The sequence below is a fragment of the Lolium rigidum genome, chromosome 2, assembly GCF_022539505.1.
Source record: "Lolium rigidum isolate FL_2022 chromosome 2, APGP_CSIRO_Lrig_0.1, whole genome shotgun sequence".
Classification (NCBI taxonomy): domain Eukaryota; kingdom Viridiplantae; phylum Streptophyta; class Magnoliopsida; order Poales; family Poaceae; genus Lolium; species Lolium rigidum.
In genome coordinates this window covers 170,804,723-170,815,727 of record NC_061509.1, presented here as the reverse complement: position 1 = coordinate 170,815,727, position 11,005 = coordinate 170,804,723, and positions in this window count along the sequence as shown.

The window sequence follows — 11,005 nt, the reverse complement described above, 5'->3', positions numbered from 1 at the left end:
TTGCCTCCGATGTTGATCTTTTGAAATCGAAAGTTATGCCTAATAGGGATATTGAAAATAAAATTGTTACTACAGCAAATGCCATCCAAGTTAGAATTAATGAGAATATAAGATTAATGGCTGAACTGCGTGCTAGGTGGGATAGAGAAGAAAATGAAAAACTAGCTAAAGAGAAAAATGTAGCTAAAGTTTGGACTATTACCACCACTAGCAATGCTAATGATTCACATGTTGCTGCACCTCCTACTATTAATGGTAAAATAATTGGTGTTGGCAATGTTTCTACTCCTAGTGCAAAGCGCGCAAAATTACCCGAAACTGCTAAAACTGCTCGAAACTGCTCGTGATAAAGCTGCTGAAATTTTTTCCAACCTTGGGGATGATAATCCCATTGCTTTAGATTGTAATGATTTAGATTTTGATGATTGCCACATCTCTGAAGTTATAAAGTTCTTACAAAAACTTGCTAAAAGTCCTAATGCTAGCGCTGTAAACTTGGCTTTCACAAAACATATTACAAATGCTCTCATAAAAGCTAGAGAAGAGAAACTAAAACTTGAAATTTCTATTCCTAGAAAGCTAGAGGATGGTTGGGAGCCCATCATTAAAATGAGGGTCAAAGATTTTGATTGTAATGCTTTATGTGATCTTGGTGCAAGTATTTCTGTTATGCCTAAGAAAGTCTATGATATGCTTGACTTGCCACCATTGAAAAACTGTTATCTGGATGTTAATCTCGTTGATAATGCTAAAAGGAAACCTTTGGGGAAAGTTGATAATGTTCATATTATGGTTAACAATAACCTTGTCCCCGTTGATTTTGTTGTCTTGAATATTGAATGCAATGCATCTTGCCCCATTATATTGGGAAGACCTTTTCTTCGAACCGTTGGTGCTACTATTGATATGAAGGAAGGTAATATTAAATATCAATTTCCTCTCAAGAAAGGTATGGAACACTTCCCTAGAAAGAGAATGAAGTTACCTTATGATTCTATTATTAGAACAAATTATGATGTTGATGCTTCATCTCTTGATGTTACTTGATATACACTTTATGCGCCTAGCTGAAAGGCGTTAAAGAAAAGCGCTTATGGGAGACAACCCATGTTTTTACTACAGTATTTTTGTTTTATATTTGAGTCTTGGAAGTTGTTTACTACTGTAGCAACCTCTCCTTATCTTAGTTTTATGTTTTGTTGTGCCAAGTAAAGTCTTTGATAGTAAAGTAAATACTAGATTTGGATTACTGCGCAGAAACTGATTTCTTTGCTGTCACGAATCTGGGTCTAATTCTCTGTAGGTAACTCAGAAAATTAAGCCAATTTACGTGAGTGATCCTCAGATATGTACGCAACTTTCATTCAATTTGGGCATTTTCATTTGAGCAAGTCTGGTGCACTAATAAAATCCATCTTTACGGACTGTTCTGTTTTGACAGATTCTGCCTTTTATTTCGCATTGCCTCTTTTGCTATGTTGGATGAATTTCTTTGATCCATTAATGTCCAGTAGCTTTATGCAATGTCCAGAAGTGTTAAGAATGATTGTGTCACCTCTGAACATGTTAATTTTTATTGTGCACTAACCCTCTAATGAGTTGTTTCGAGTTTGGTGTGGAGGAAGTTTTCAAGGATCAAGAGAGGAGTATGATGCAATATGATCAAGGAGAGTGAAAGCTCTAAGCTTGGGGATGCCCCGGTGGTTCACCCCTGCATATTCTAAGAAGACTCAAGCGTCTAAGCTTGGGGATGCCCAAGGCATCCCCTTCTTCATCGACAACATTATCAGGTTCCTCCCATGAAACTATATTTTTATTCGGCCACATCTTATGCACTTTGCTTGGAGCGTCGGTTTGTTTTTGTTTTTTTTTTTGTTTGAATAAAATGGATCCTAGCATTCACTTTGTGGGAGAGAGACACGCTCCGCTGTAGCATATGGACAAGTATGTCCTTAGGCTCTACTCATAGTATTCATGGCGAAGTTTTTTCTTCGTTAAATTGTTATATGGTCGGAATTGGAAAATGCTACATGTAGTAATTCTAAAATGTCTTGGATAATTTGATACTTGGCAATTGTTGTGCTCATGTTTAAGCTCTTGCATCATATACTTTGCACCCATTAATGAAGAAACACTTAGAGCTTGCTAATTTGGTTTGCATATTTGGTTTCTCTAGAGTCTAGATAATATCTAGTATTGAGTTTTGAACAACAAGGAAGACGGTCTAGAGTCTTATAATGTTTACAATATGTCTTTTATGTGAGTTTTGCTGCACCGTTCATCCTTGTGTTTGTTTCAAATAACCTTGCTAGCCTAAACCTTGTATCGAGAGGGAATACTTCTCATGCATCCAAAATCCTTGAGCCAACCACTATGCCATTTGTGTCCACCATACCTACCTACTACATGGTATTTATCCGCCATTCCTAAGTAAATTGCTTGAGTGCTACCTTTAAAATTCCATCATTCGCCTTTACAATATATAGCTCATGGGACAAATAGCTTAAAACTATTGTGGTATTGAATATGTACTTATGCACTTTATCTCTTATTAAGTTGCTTGTTGTGCGATAACCATGCTTCAGGGGACGCCATCAACTATTCTTTGTTGAATATCATGTGAGTTGCTATGCATGTCCGTCTTGTCTGAAGTAAGAGAGATCTACCACCTTAATGGTTGGAGCATGCATATTGTTAGAGAAGAACATTGGGCCGCTAACTAAAGTCATGATTCATGGTGGAAGTTTCAGTTTTGGACATATATCCTCAATCTCATATGAGAATAATAATTGTTGCCACATGCTTATGCATTAAAGAGGAGTCCATTATCCGTTGTCCATGTTGTCCCGGTATGGATGTCTAAGTTGAGAATAATCAAAAGCGAGAAATCCAAAATGCGAGCTTTCTCCTTAGACCTTTGTACGGGCGGCATGGAGGTACCCCATTGTGACACTTGGTTAAAACATGTGTATTGCAATGATCCGGTAGTCCAAGCTAATTAGGACAAGGTGCGGGCACTATTAGTATACTATGCATGAGACTTGCAACTTGTAAGATATAATTTACATAACTCATATGCTTTATTACTACCGTTGACAAAATTGTTTCATGTTTTCAAAATAAAAGCTCTAGCACAAATATAGCAATCGATGCTTTCCTCTTTGAAGGACCTTTCTTTTACTTTTATGTTGAGTCAGTTCACCTATTTCTCTCCACCTCAAGAAGCAAACACTTGTGTGAACTGTGCATTGATTCCTACATACTTGCATATTGCACTTGTTATATTACTCTATGTTGACAATTATCCATGAGATATACATGTTACAAGTTGAAAGCAACCGCTGAAACTTAATCTTCCTTTGTGTTGCTTCAATACCTTTACTTTGATTTATTGCTTTATGAGTTAACTCTTATGCAAGACTTATTGATGCTTGTCTTGAAGTACTATTCATGAAAATTCTTTGCTTTATGATTCACTTGTTTACTCATGTCATTACCATTGTTTTGATCGCTGCATTCATTACATATGTTTACAAATAGTATGATCAAGGTTATGATGGCATGTCACTTCAGAAATTATCTTTGTTATCGTTTTACCTGCTCGGGACGAGCAGAACTAAGCTTGGGGATGCTGATATGTCTCCGACGTATCGATAATTTCTTATGTTCCATGCCACATTATTGATGATACCTACATGTTTTATGCACACTTTATGTCATATTCGTGCATTTTCTGGAACTAACCTATTAACAAGATGCCGAAGAGCCAGTTGTTGTTTTCTGTTGTTTTTGGTTTCACAAATCCTAGTAACGAAATATTCTCGGAATTGGACGAAATCAACGCCCAGGGTCCTATTTTGCCACGAAGCTTCCAGAAGACCGAAGAGGAGTCGAAGTGGGGCCACGAGGCGTCGCCACCATAGGGCGGCGCGGCCCAGGCCCTGGCCGCGCCGACCTATGGTGTGGGGCCCTCGTGTGGCCCCTCGCGTTGCCCTTCCGCCTACTTAAAGCCTCCGTCGCGAAACCCCCAGTACCGAGAGCCACGATACGGAAAAACTTACTGAGACGCCGCCGCCGCCAATCCCATCTCGGGGGATTACGGAGATCTCCTCCGGCACCCTGCCGGAGAGGGGATTCATCTCCCGGAGGACTCTTCACCGCCATGGTCGCCTCCGGAGTGATGAGTGAGTAGTTCACCCCTGGACTATGGGTCCATAGCAGTAGCTAGATGGTTGTCTTCTACTCATTGTGCTTCATTGTTGGATCTTGTGAGCTGCCTAACATGATCAAGATCATCTATCCGTAATGCTATATGTTGTGTTTGTCGGGATCCGATGGATAGAGAATACCATGTTATGTTAATTATCAAGTTATTACCTATGTGTTGTTTATGATCTTGCATGCTCTCCGTTATTAGTAGAGGCTCGGCCAAGTTTTTGCTCTTAACTCCAAGAGGGAGTATTTATGCTCGATAGTGGGTTCATGCCTCCATTGATATCCGGGACGGTGACGAGAAAGTTCTAAGGTTGTGGATTGATGTTGCCACTAGGGATAAAACATTGATGCTATGTCTAAGGATGTAGTTGTTGATTACATTACGCACCATACTTAATGCAATTGTCCGTTGCTTTGCAACTTAATACCTGGAAGGGGTTCGGATGATAACCTGAAGGTGGACTTTTAGGCATAGATGCAGCTGGATGGCGGTCTATGTACTTTGTCGTAATGCCCAATTAAATCTCACTATACTTATCATGACATGTATGTGCATTGTTATGCCCTCTCTATTTTTCAATTGCCCGACTGTAATTTGTTCACCCAACATGCTTTTATCTTATGGGAGAGACACCTCTAGTGAACTGTGGACCCCGGTCCATTCTTTTATACTTGAAATACAAATCTGCTTGCAATACTTGTTTTTACTTGTTTTCTCTGCAAACAATCATCTTCCACACAATACGGTTAATCCTTTGTTACGGCAAGCCGGTGAGATTGACAACCTCACTTTGTTTCGTTGGGGCAAAGTACTTTGGTTGTGTTGTGCGGGTTCCACGTTGGCGCCGGAATCTCTGGTGTTGCGCTGCACTACATCCCGCCGCCATCAACCTTCAACGTGCTTCTTGGCTCCTCCTGGTTCGATAAACCTTGGTTTATTTCTGAGGGAAAACTTGCTGCTGTGCGCATCATACCTTCCTCTTGGGGTTCCCAACGAACGTGTGAGTTACACGCCATCAGGGGTCCAACCTGAATAAAGGCGGTGGTCCTAGGGCCTCTCTTGCGTGAAGAGGAAGACCTACCGGAGGCCTGGACTCGTGATCTGGTCGGTGTGTTGAGTTCCGGAAGGCTCCGCCAGCGAATGTAAAAGTGCTTTTTGCCTGGAGTTTGCTGGATCGGTGGTATTCGGTCGTGCACACCCGTAATTTTATTCCGACCGATTGGTTCTGGAGGGAGCGGCGCGAAGCTCTTTTTCTGTGTTGACATCAAGTGACTATGGATCCATGATGAAAGTCGGAAGAAGAGAATTTCATGAAGCCCGGATGGGAGAACTAGCTAAGAGAGGTTCAAGTCTCCGCGCTGTTGAGAGACTTGCTTGGTGTTCCGGGCTTCACAGCAGCGGTATGAAAGGTGGGGCGACAACACAGGTGAAGTTCAGAGTCCTACCTTTCAGGGTGAAAACCCAAGGTCTGGCCTTAACTGGTTGTGCCTGGCAATGACCTTGTTGGAGGCATTGTTTTGAGAGCGGGGACTATCTTCAGGGTGAAAACCTAAGATCTTTGATCGGGCGACGACGGTGTTAGAGCACTGTTCTGTTCCCTTCTTGGAGGCGTCGTTTTTTGGAGAGTCTGTATGTCAGGTGTTGTCTTAGCGGTGGATGTATTGCTTTTTTTCGGCCCGGGATACTGTAGCGGGACTCTTGTTTCTTAGTTTTCTTTTCCTTTTTTTTGGATGTGTGCATCCGTAGTGCCATTAGGGTGGTGCGTTGTTGCAGAGGCTGGGTGTAATTGGTATCTTTTGATATTAATATATTCCCTTTATCGAAAAAAAAGATGATCAAATGCAATCTTGGTTTGATATGTGTGCATTTTGCTCGATTATAGTGTTGATGATGAAACATTTATGTCAACTATGAATGTTGGTTCAACACATTCACAAGATTATTTGTCACAAGAATATGAGCAACCCCATGATGATCAAAACTTCGAGGAAGAAGGTGAGGGTTTCGTTGATCCAAGGCTAGGAGGGTGAGTGGCCAACTACACCGTGGCTGAGGATATCTCGCGTTGCAACACATGGAAGGCCGTCAACATCGACCAAGTGAGACACACATATTGGCATCGAATCAAGGAGTGCTTCGATACACACACCACAAGTGGCATCGATAGAACAGATAAATATCTTCGCAGCTACTGGTCTACAATTTTAACTTATTGTCAAAAGTGGGCGACTTGCATTTCAAATGTTGACAAGATAAACCCAAGTAGCACAAATGAGAAGGTAGGGATATTTCTTTAGTGATCTTTGTTTTATTTTTATGTGGCTAACTTGGTCGTTTCTTATTTTGTGACTAATTTATTTTCTCTCTTCGTATATGTAGCTCAACATTGCACAAACTTGTTCAAGGGAAATCCAAAGAAGACCAAGAGAGGCAAGGTGGTAAAAGGCCAGGAGTTCACCTTGGATCATTGTTATGGGGAGCTAGAAAATGTGTGAAATTTAAGTACTGAGAAGTGTTGGAAGGGCCAAAGATACACACCAAGATCCAAGGAGATGCAACAATCAAACTTGATGATGATGAAGCATCAAGCGATGAGGGCAACAGAAGCCCCACACCCAACTCAATAGGTAGAACCAAAAGGGCACCCATAAGGAAGCAAGTGAAAGAAAATGGCAACAAGGCCGGAGATGATTACATCACGAAGTTGTTGGATTCTATTTTCAATGGAAGAAAGGAGATGCCCAAGGAGAGAAATATTGCTAGGATCAAGGATGTATAGGAGGCCCGGGTGACCGAGGACAGGAGGGCGGCGATCGAGGAGAGGTTGGCAGCAGTGGAGGAGAGGAAGGTGGCAATGGAAAAAGCTCACCATCTAATTGAGCATGAGAAAAATCTTTTCATGATGGGCAAATTAAAACCAACCTCGATGAGAAGCAAAAGGATTACGTCAGCCTTTGTCGTGATGAAGTGTTGGAAAAAAAAGGATGATGATGGGATCCTACATGGGTGCCATGGCTAGCATGAGTGCTTCTATGCAGGGCACGAGTCACATGGGAGGCATGTGAGCTCCAATGGGAGGCATGGTAGCTCCAATGGGTGGCATGGGTGGATTCATGTCTTCCGCGGTAACTCTCATTCCTTACACATGTGACGAATTTGGAGCTTCGATAGGTGATGGCATGTGCTCCTTCAATGTTTTCAACACCACAAACGTTCCTAATAAAGATGATGCACAAAATGAAGCCAACCAATGAAGAAGATGAGGCATGAGTGCCATTGCATGGTTCATTTAGTTGCATGAACTTCGGTTGTGTTTGTGAAATTGTTTGATTCAAACTATGCTACGGTTTTGAACTATGTCATGATTTTAAACTATGTTACGATGATAAAGCTATGATCTTAAATTTACGTGTTTTTGTGTGATGGTTTTGTACAAAATATTTGATTCATATGTATGTTTGTCTTTGCAAATTATGTGTTGCAGCCCGGCGGGCGGCACCCTATTTACAGCATCTAGCAAGTGATGCAGGTGACATGCAGTATTATCGGGCATCTAAAACGGCTGCGATCAGCGCCGCGCCATAATATCCAAAAATCGACGCTGTAAACTTAAAAAAACTGTGCCATAAAATGCAGCGTCGGTTGGAAATGCTCTTGAAACACAAAATGCGTTTTCTGACAACGTGATGCTTTCTGATTTCTTTAACGGCCGCAGAGCTAAAGATACCGTGAAGGAGTCTGGATTTTCATCGTGTTGGAGCTTTTAAACTGAAACGGTACATGTCTTAAGTGCAGGTGTTGCCGGAGAAGTCATGGCATATGTATTAAAAACGGGAAATCTAATTCTACACTGACCTCGCTGTAAGGAATCCCGAGGTCGTCCATGTTGTCCGCGCGATCTCCATCCGACGGCACGTACAGATCGGTGAGCCTCCCGGTGTAGTAAAGGCTGGGTGCACGTAGTAATTGCAGAAACGGTTCAAATTTCATGAATCGTGCCTAGGTCTATCTGCAGGTGAGAGAGCGCACCGCATTTCTCTCCCCTTCTCCAAAATCGGTCGGCGAACGCCAAAATCGCGACGTCTCCGTAGATCCTCAACGCCGCGAGGAGTCTCTCTCGCCGGCGTCTGCTACGTCATCTTCTCCGGCGTCTGCTACGTCCTCTTCTCCGGCGCCATCCGCATCTGGATGGATTCGTCAGAGAAGGCGAGTTTCTCAGGGTCGCCGGCTACATCGCGCATCCGCAGCCGCAACGCCGCGGCTACATCATGCATCCACAGCCACAACGCCGCCGGCTACAACGCGCATCCGCATCACCGCTAGCAAGGTATTGTAGCCTTCCCCTTCCCCCTCCCCCGCTGCATGGTTGCTGTCTCTATGCTAGATAACGAGCTGGATCTCGTGCTTGGGGGCACATTTTTCCATGTTTAGCCGCATCATGCGTTGGATTAAGCTTTTTTTTTTGGTATAGATGCAGTACATGCAAAATCAGGGGAGCAAAATCCATGAGCAGTGTGTGTCGTTGTTTTGTTTTGAAGGCTAAAAATGTACCAAATAATGTTTCTGCGGATGTACCAGATGGTGTTTTTTGCACTAGATGATGTTCATATAGGTTTTTTGTTGAGCATGCGATAGATTGTTCATATGCAATAGGTGTTCATACATGTGAATCATCAGGTGGTACATCCCCCTGAATTTTGAATCGTCAGACATATTTTTTCTTATGCAATAGTTGTGTTGTGCTTGTTTTCGAGATCAGGTAGATGATGTTTTTTATGCAGTACATTTGAGATCATCAGCTGTTTTATCGACGAGTAGCATTAGATGGTGTGCGCGACCCCCCTGATCTGCAAATGTACCAGAAGAGTAACATCATCTTTTTGTGTTTTGCAATGTACCAGATGGTGTTTCTGTTTCTAGTACATCATTTTTTTAGCATCAGGTAGATGGTGCTTCTTTTTATCGCAGTCTATATTTGTTTTTTAGTACTAGCACCATGGGATGGTGTTCACTATTCCTTTTTTTATATTTTTTTCTTGCAAAAAGCACTTCCATGTTTGGGAAGATGCAGTGCCATGTGTTTTTTGTTCGAGCATTTTTGGATAGATGGTTTTGATCATGGCAGTACCATGTGTAGTAGGGAGAATGCTTTTTTTCCCCACTTCACCGTATGCAATTTAGTTGGTTACACGATGGGTTCTCCTAGGGGATATATAGTTGTTGCATATCACTTTTTTCATCATGTTGTGTAATCACATCCTATTTCAAATCCTCTTTCTCACCTTTTTTCGCCTTTTATGTATCATGCAATTCTAACTAGGGTACCTTTTATGTGCAGTAGAAGATACACCATGTCTGATGAAGAGAGTAGGGCACCTTTGCTATCACGTTTTATCATGGAGTACCTTGGCCTCCAAACTGGCCAAGTGTACGGGGTTATGTTGGTTTGTCCGCGCTTTTCGTCTCAACCCGAGAGCCTTTTTCACGCACGGCATGTTGTCAAGTCCATGGTCACTGCTCCCATTAGCTACATGGTCAACGGTACACGACATGTTCAACTAGTTGTTAGATGCAACAATCCAAATGATGCAGAGGTGTTGGATTACAGCAGGGGCCTATTCAAGTTTGATGATAAATTAGTCAAATGTATCAAAGTTCATCCAGTTGGTCTGTTACCTGAAGAACAAGATGACATTCAAACAGTCAGTATCCAAAATTTTCATCATTCCTATGAAGGACATTTCATTTTAAATTACCCAGCAGGATATAGTTCTTTCATGGAAGATATAGACTAGCATCTGAACCCCACACTAGCATAATGGAAGCACTTGGTATTGATGAAGGAAGTGTAGATTGTTTGTTGAAGGTTGACATAAAGTACCTAGGACGCCCTAGAGATTTCCTGTTCGAATTGCGGATTGCAAGTTACCCATATTTTAGGTCCGCTGTTGATCAAGATGGAAGCATGTACATGAGGTTTCAGTCAAACGCGGAATCTGATATCACTTCCATGTATCATATTTCGTGGGTAGACGTTTGATGGTGAAGTTTTACAAGGTGATTTCTGTGAAGAAACGCAACCACCATTTCGATGTTTCAGGTGAGACAATTTGGTGGAGGGCTCGCATAGAAGATACCTGGTCAGCTATTCTGGGGTAAAAATATAATAAGTAGTGGGGTTTGCATGGCATGTACCAAAAGTGATGGGACAAAAATTGCCATGACTCCTTCTTATCTAGAATCCCACACCTCTTCTTAGTAGTTGCAATCCAAGTATTTTTGGGAGGATGTTCCCAATTGCCACTTTTTATCCTAGTACTGTAAACTATGTCCCAAATATGTAATGTATTTTGTGTTGAACAACTATTATAGTATGGCTGGACCTTTTTTTGAATATATATGACTATGTTTTTTACTGCTGGATCTCTGTAATGTTTTTTTGGGTTGACCTACTTATACTTTATTTTCTTACCCCACTTTTGTTATATACATTTTTACACGTTTTGTTACCATGCTTTCCATGCTTCCATTTGTTACTTCCCCCACTGTTTTTTGCGCATAACTAAATGATACCATAAAATGTCACATTTTTCTGATGGCCTAGATTTTTTTGTTTGTGCCATTTTGTTTTTCCATATAGAGGTTGAACATGACAAAGTCTAGTTCAGACAGGAAGGCTAGATCGTCAGCCAACAAACACAACAAGTTAAGTTTGATAAGGAAGAAACTAACACTGAAGAATACCTTACCACTTGTCTACTATGCAAAAAAAACAGTGAAGACAATGGG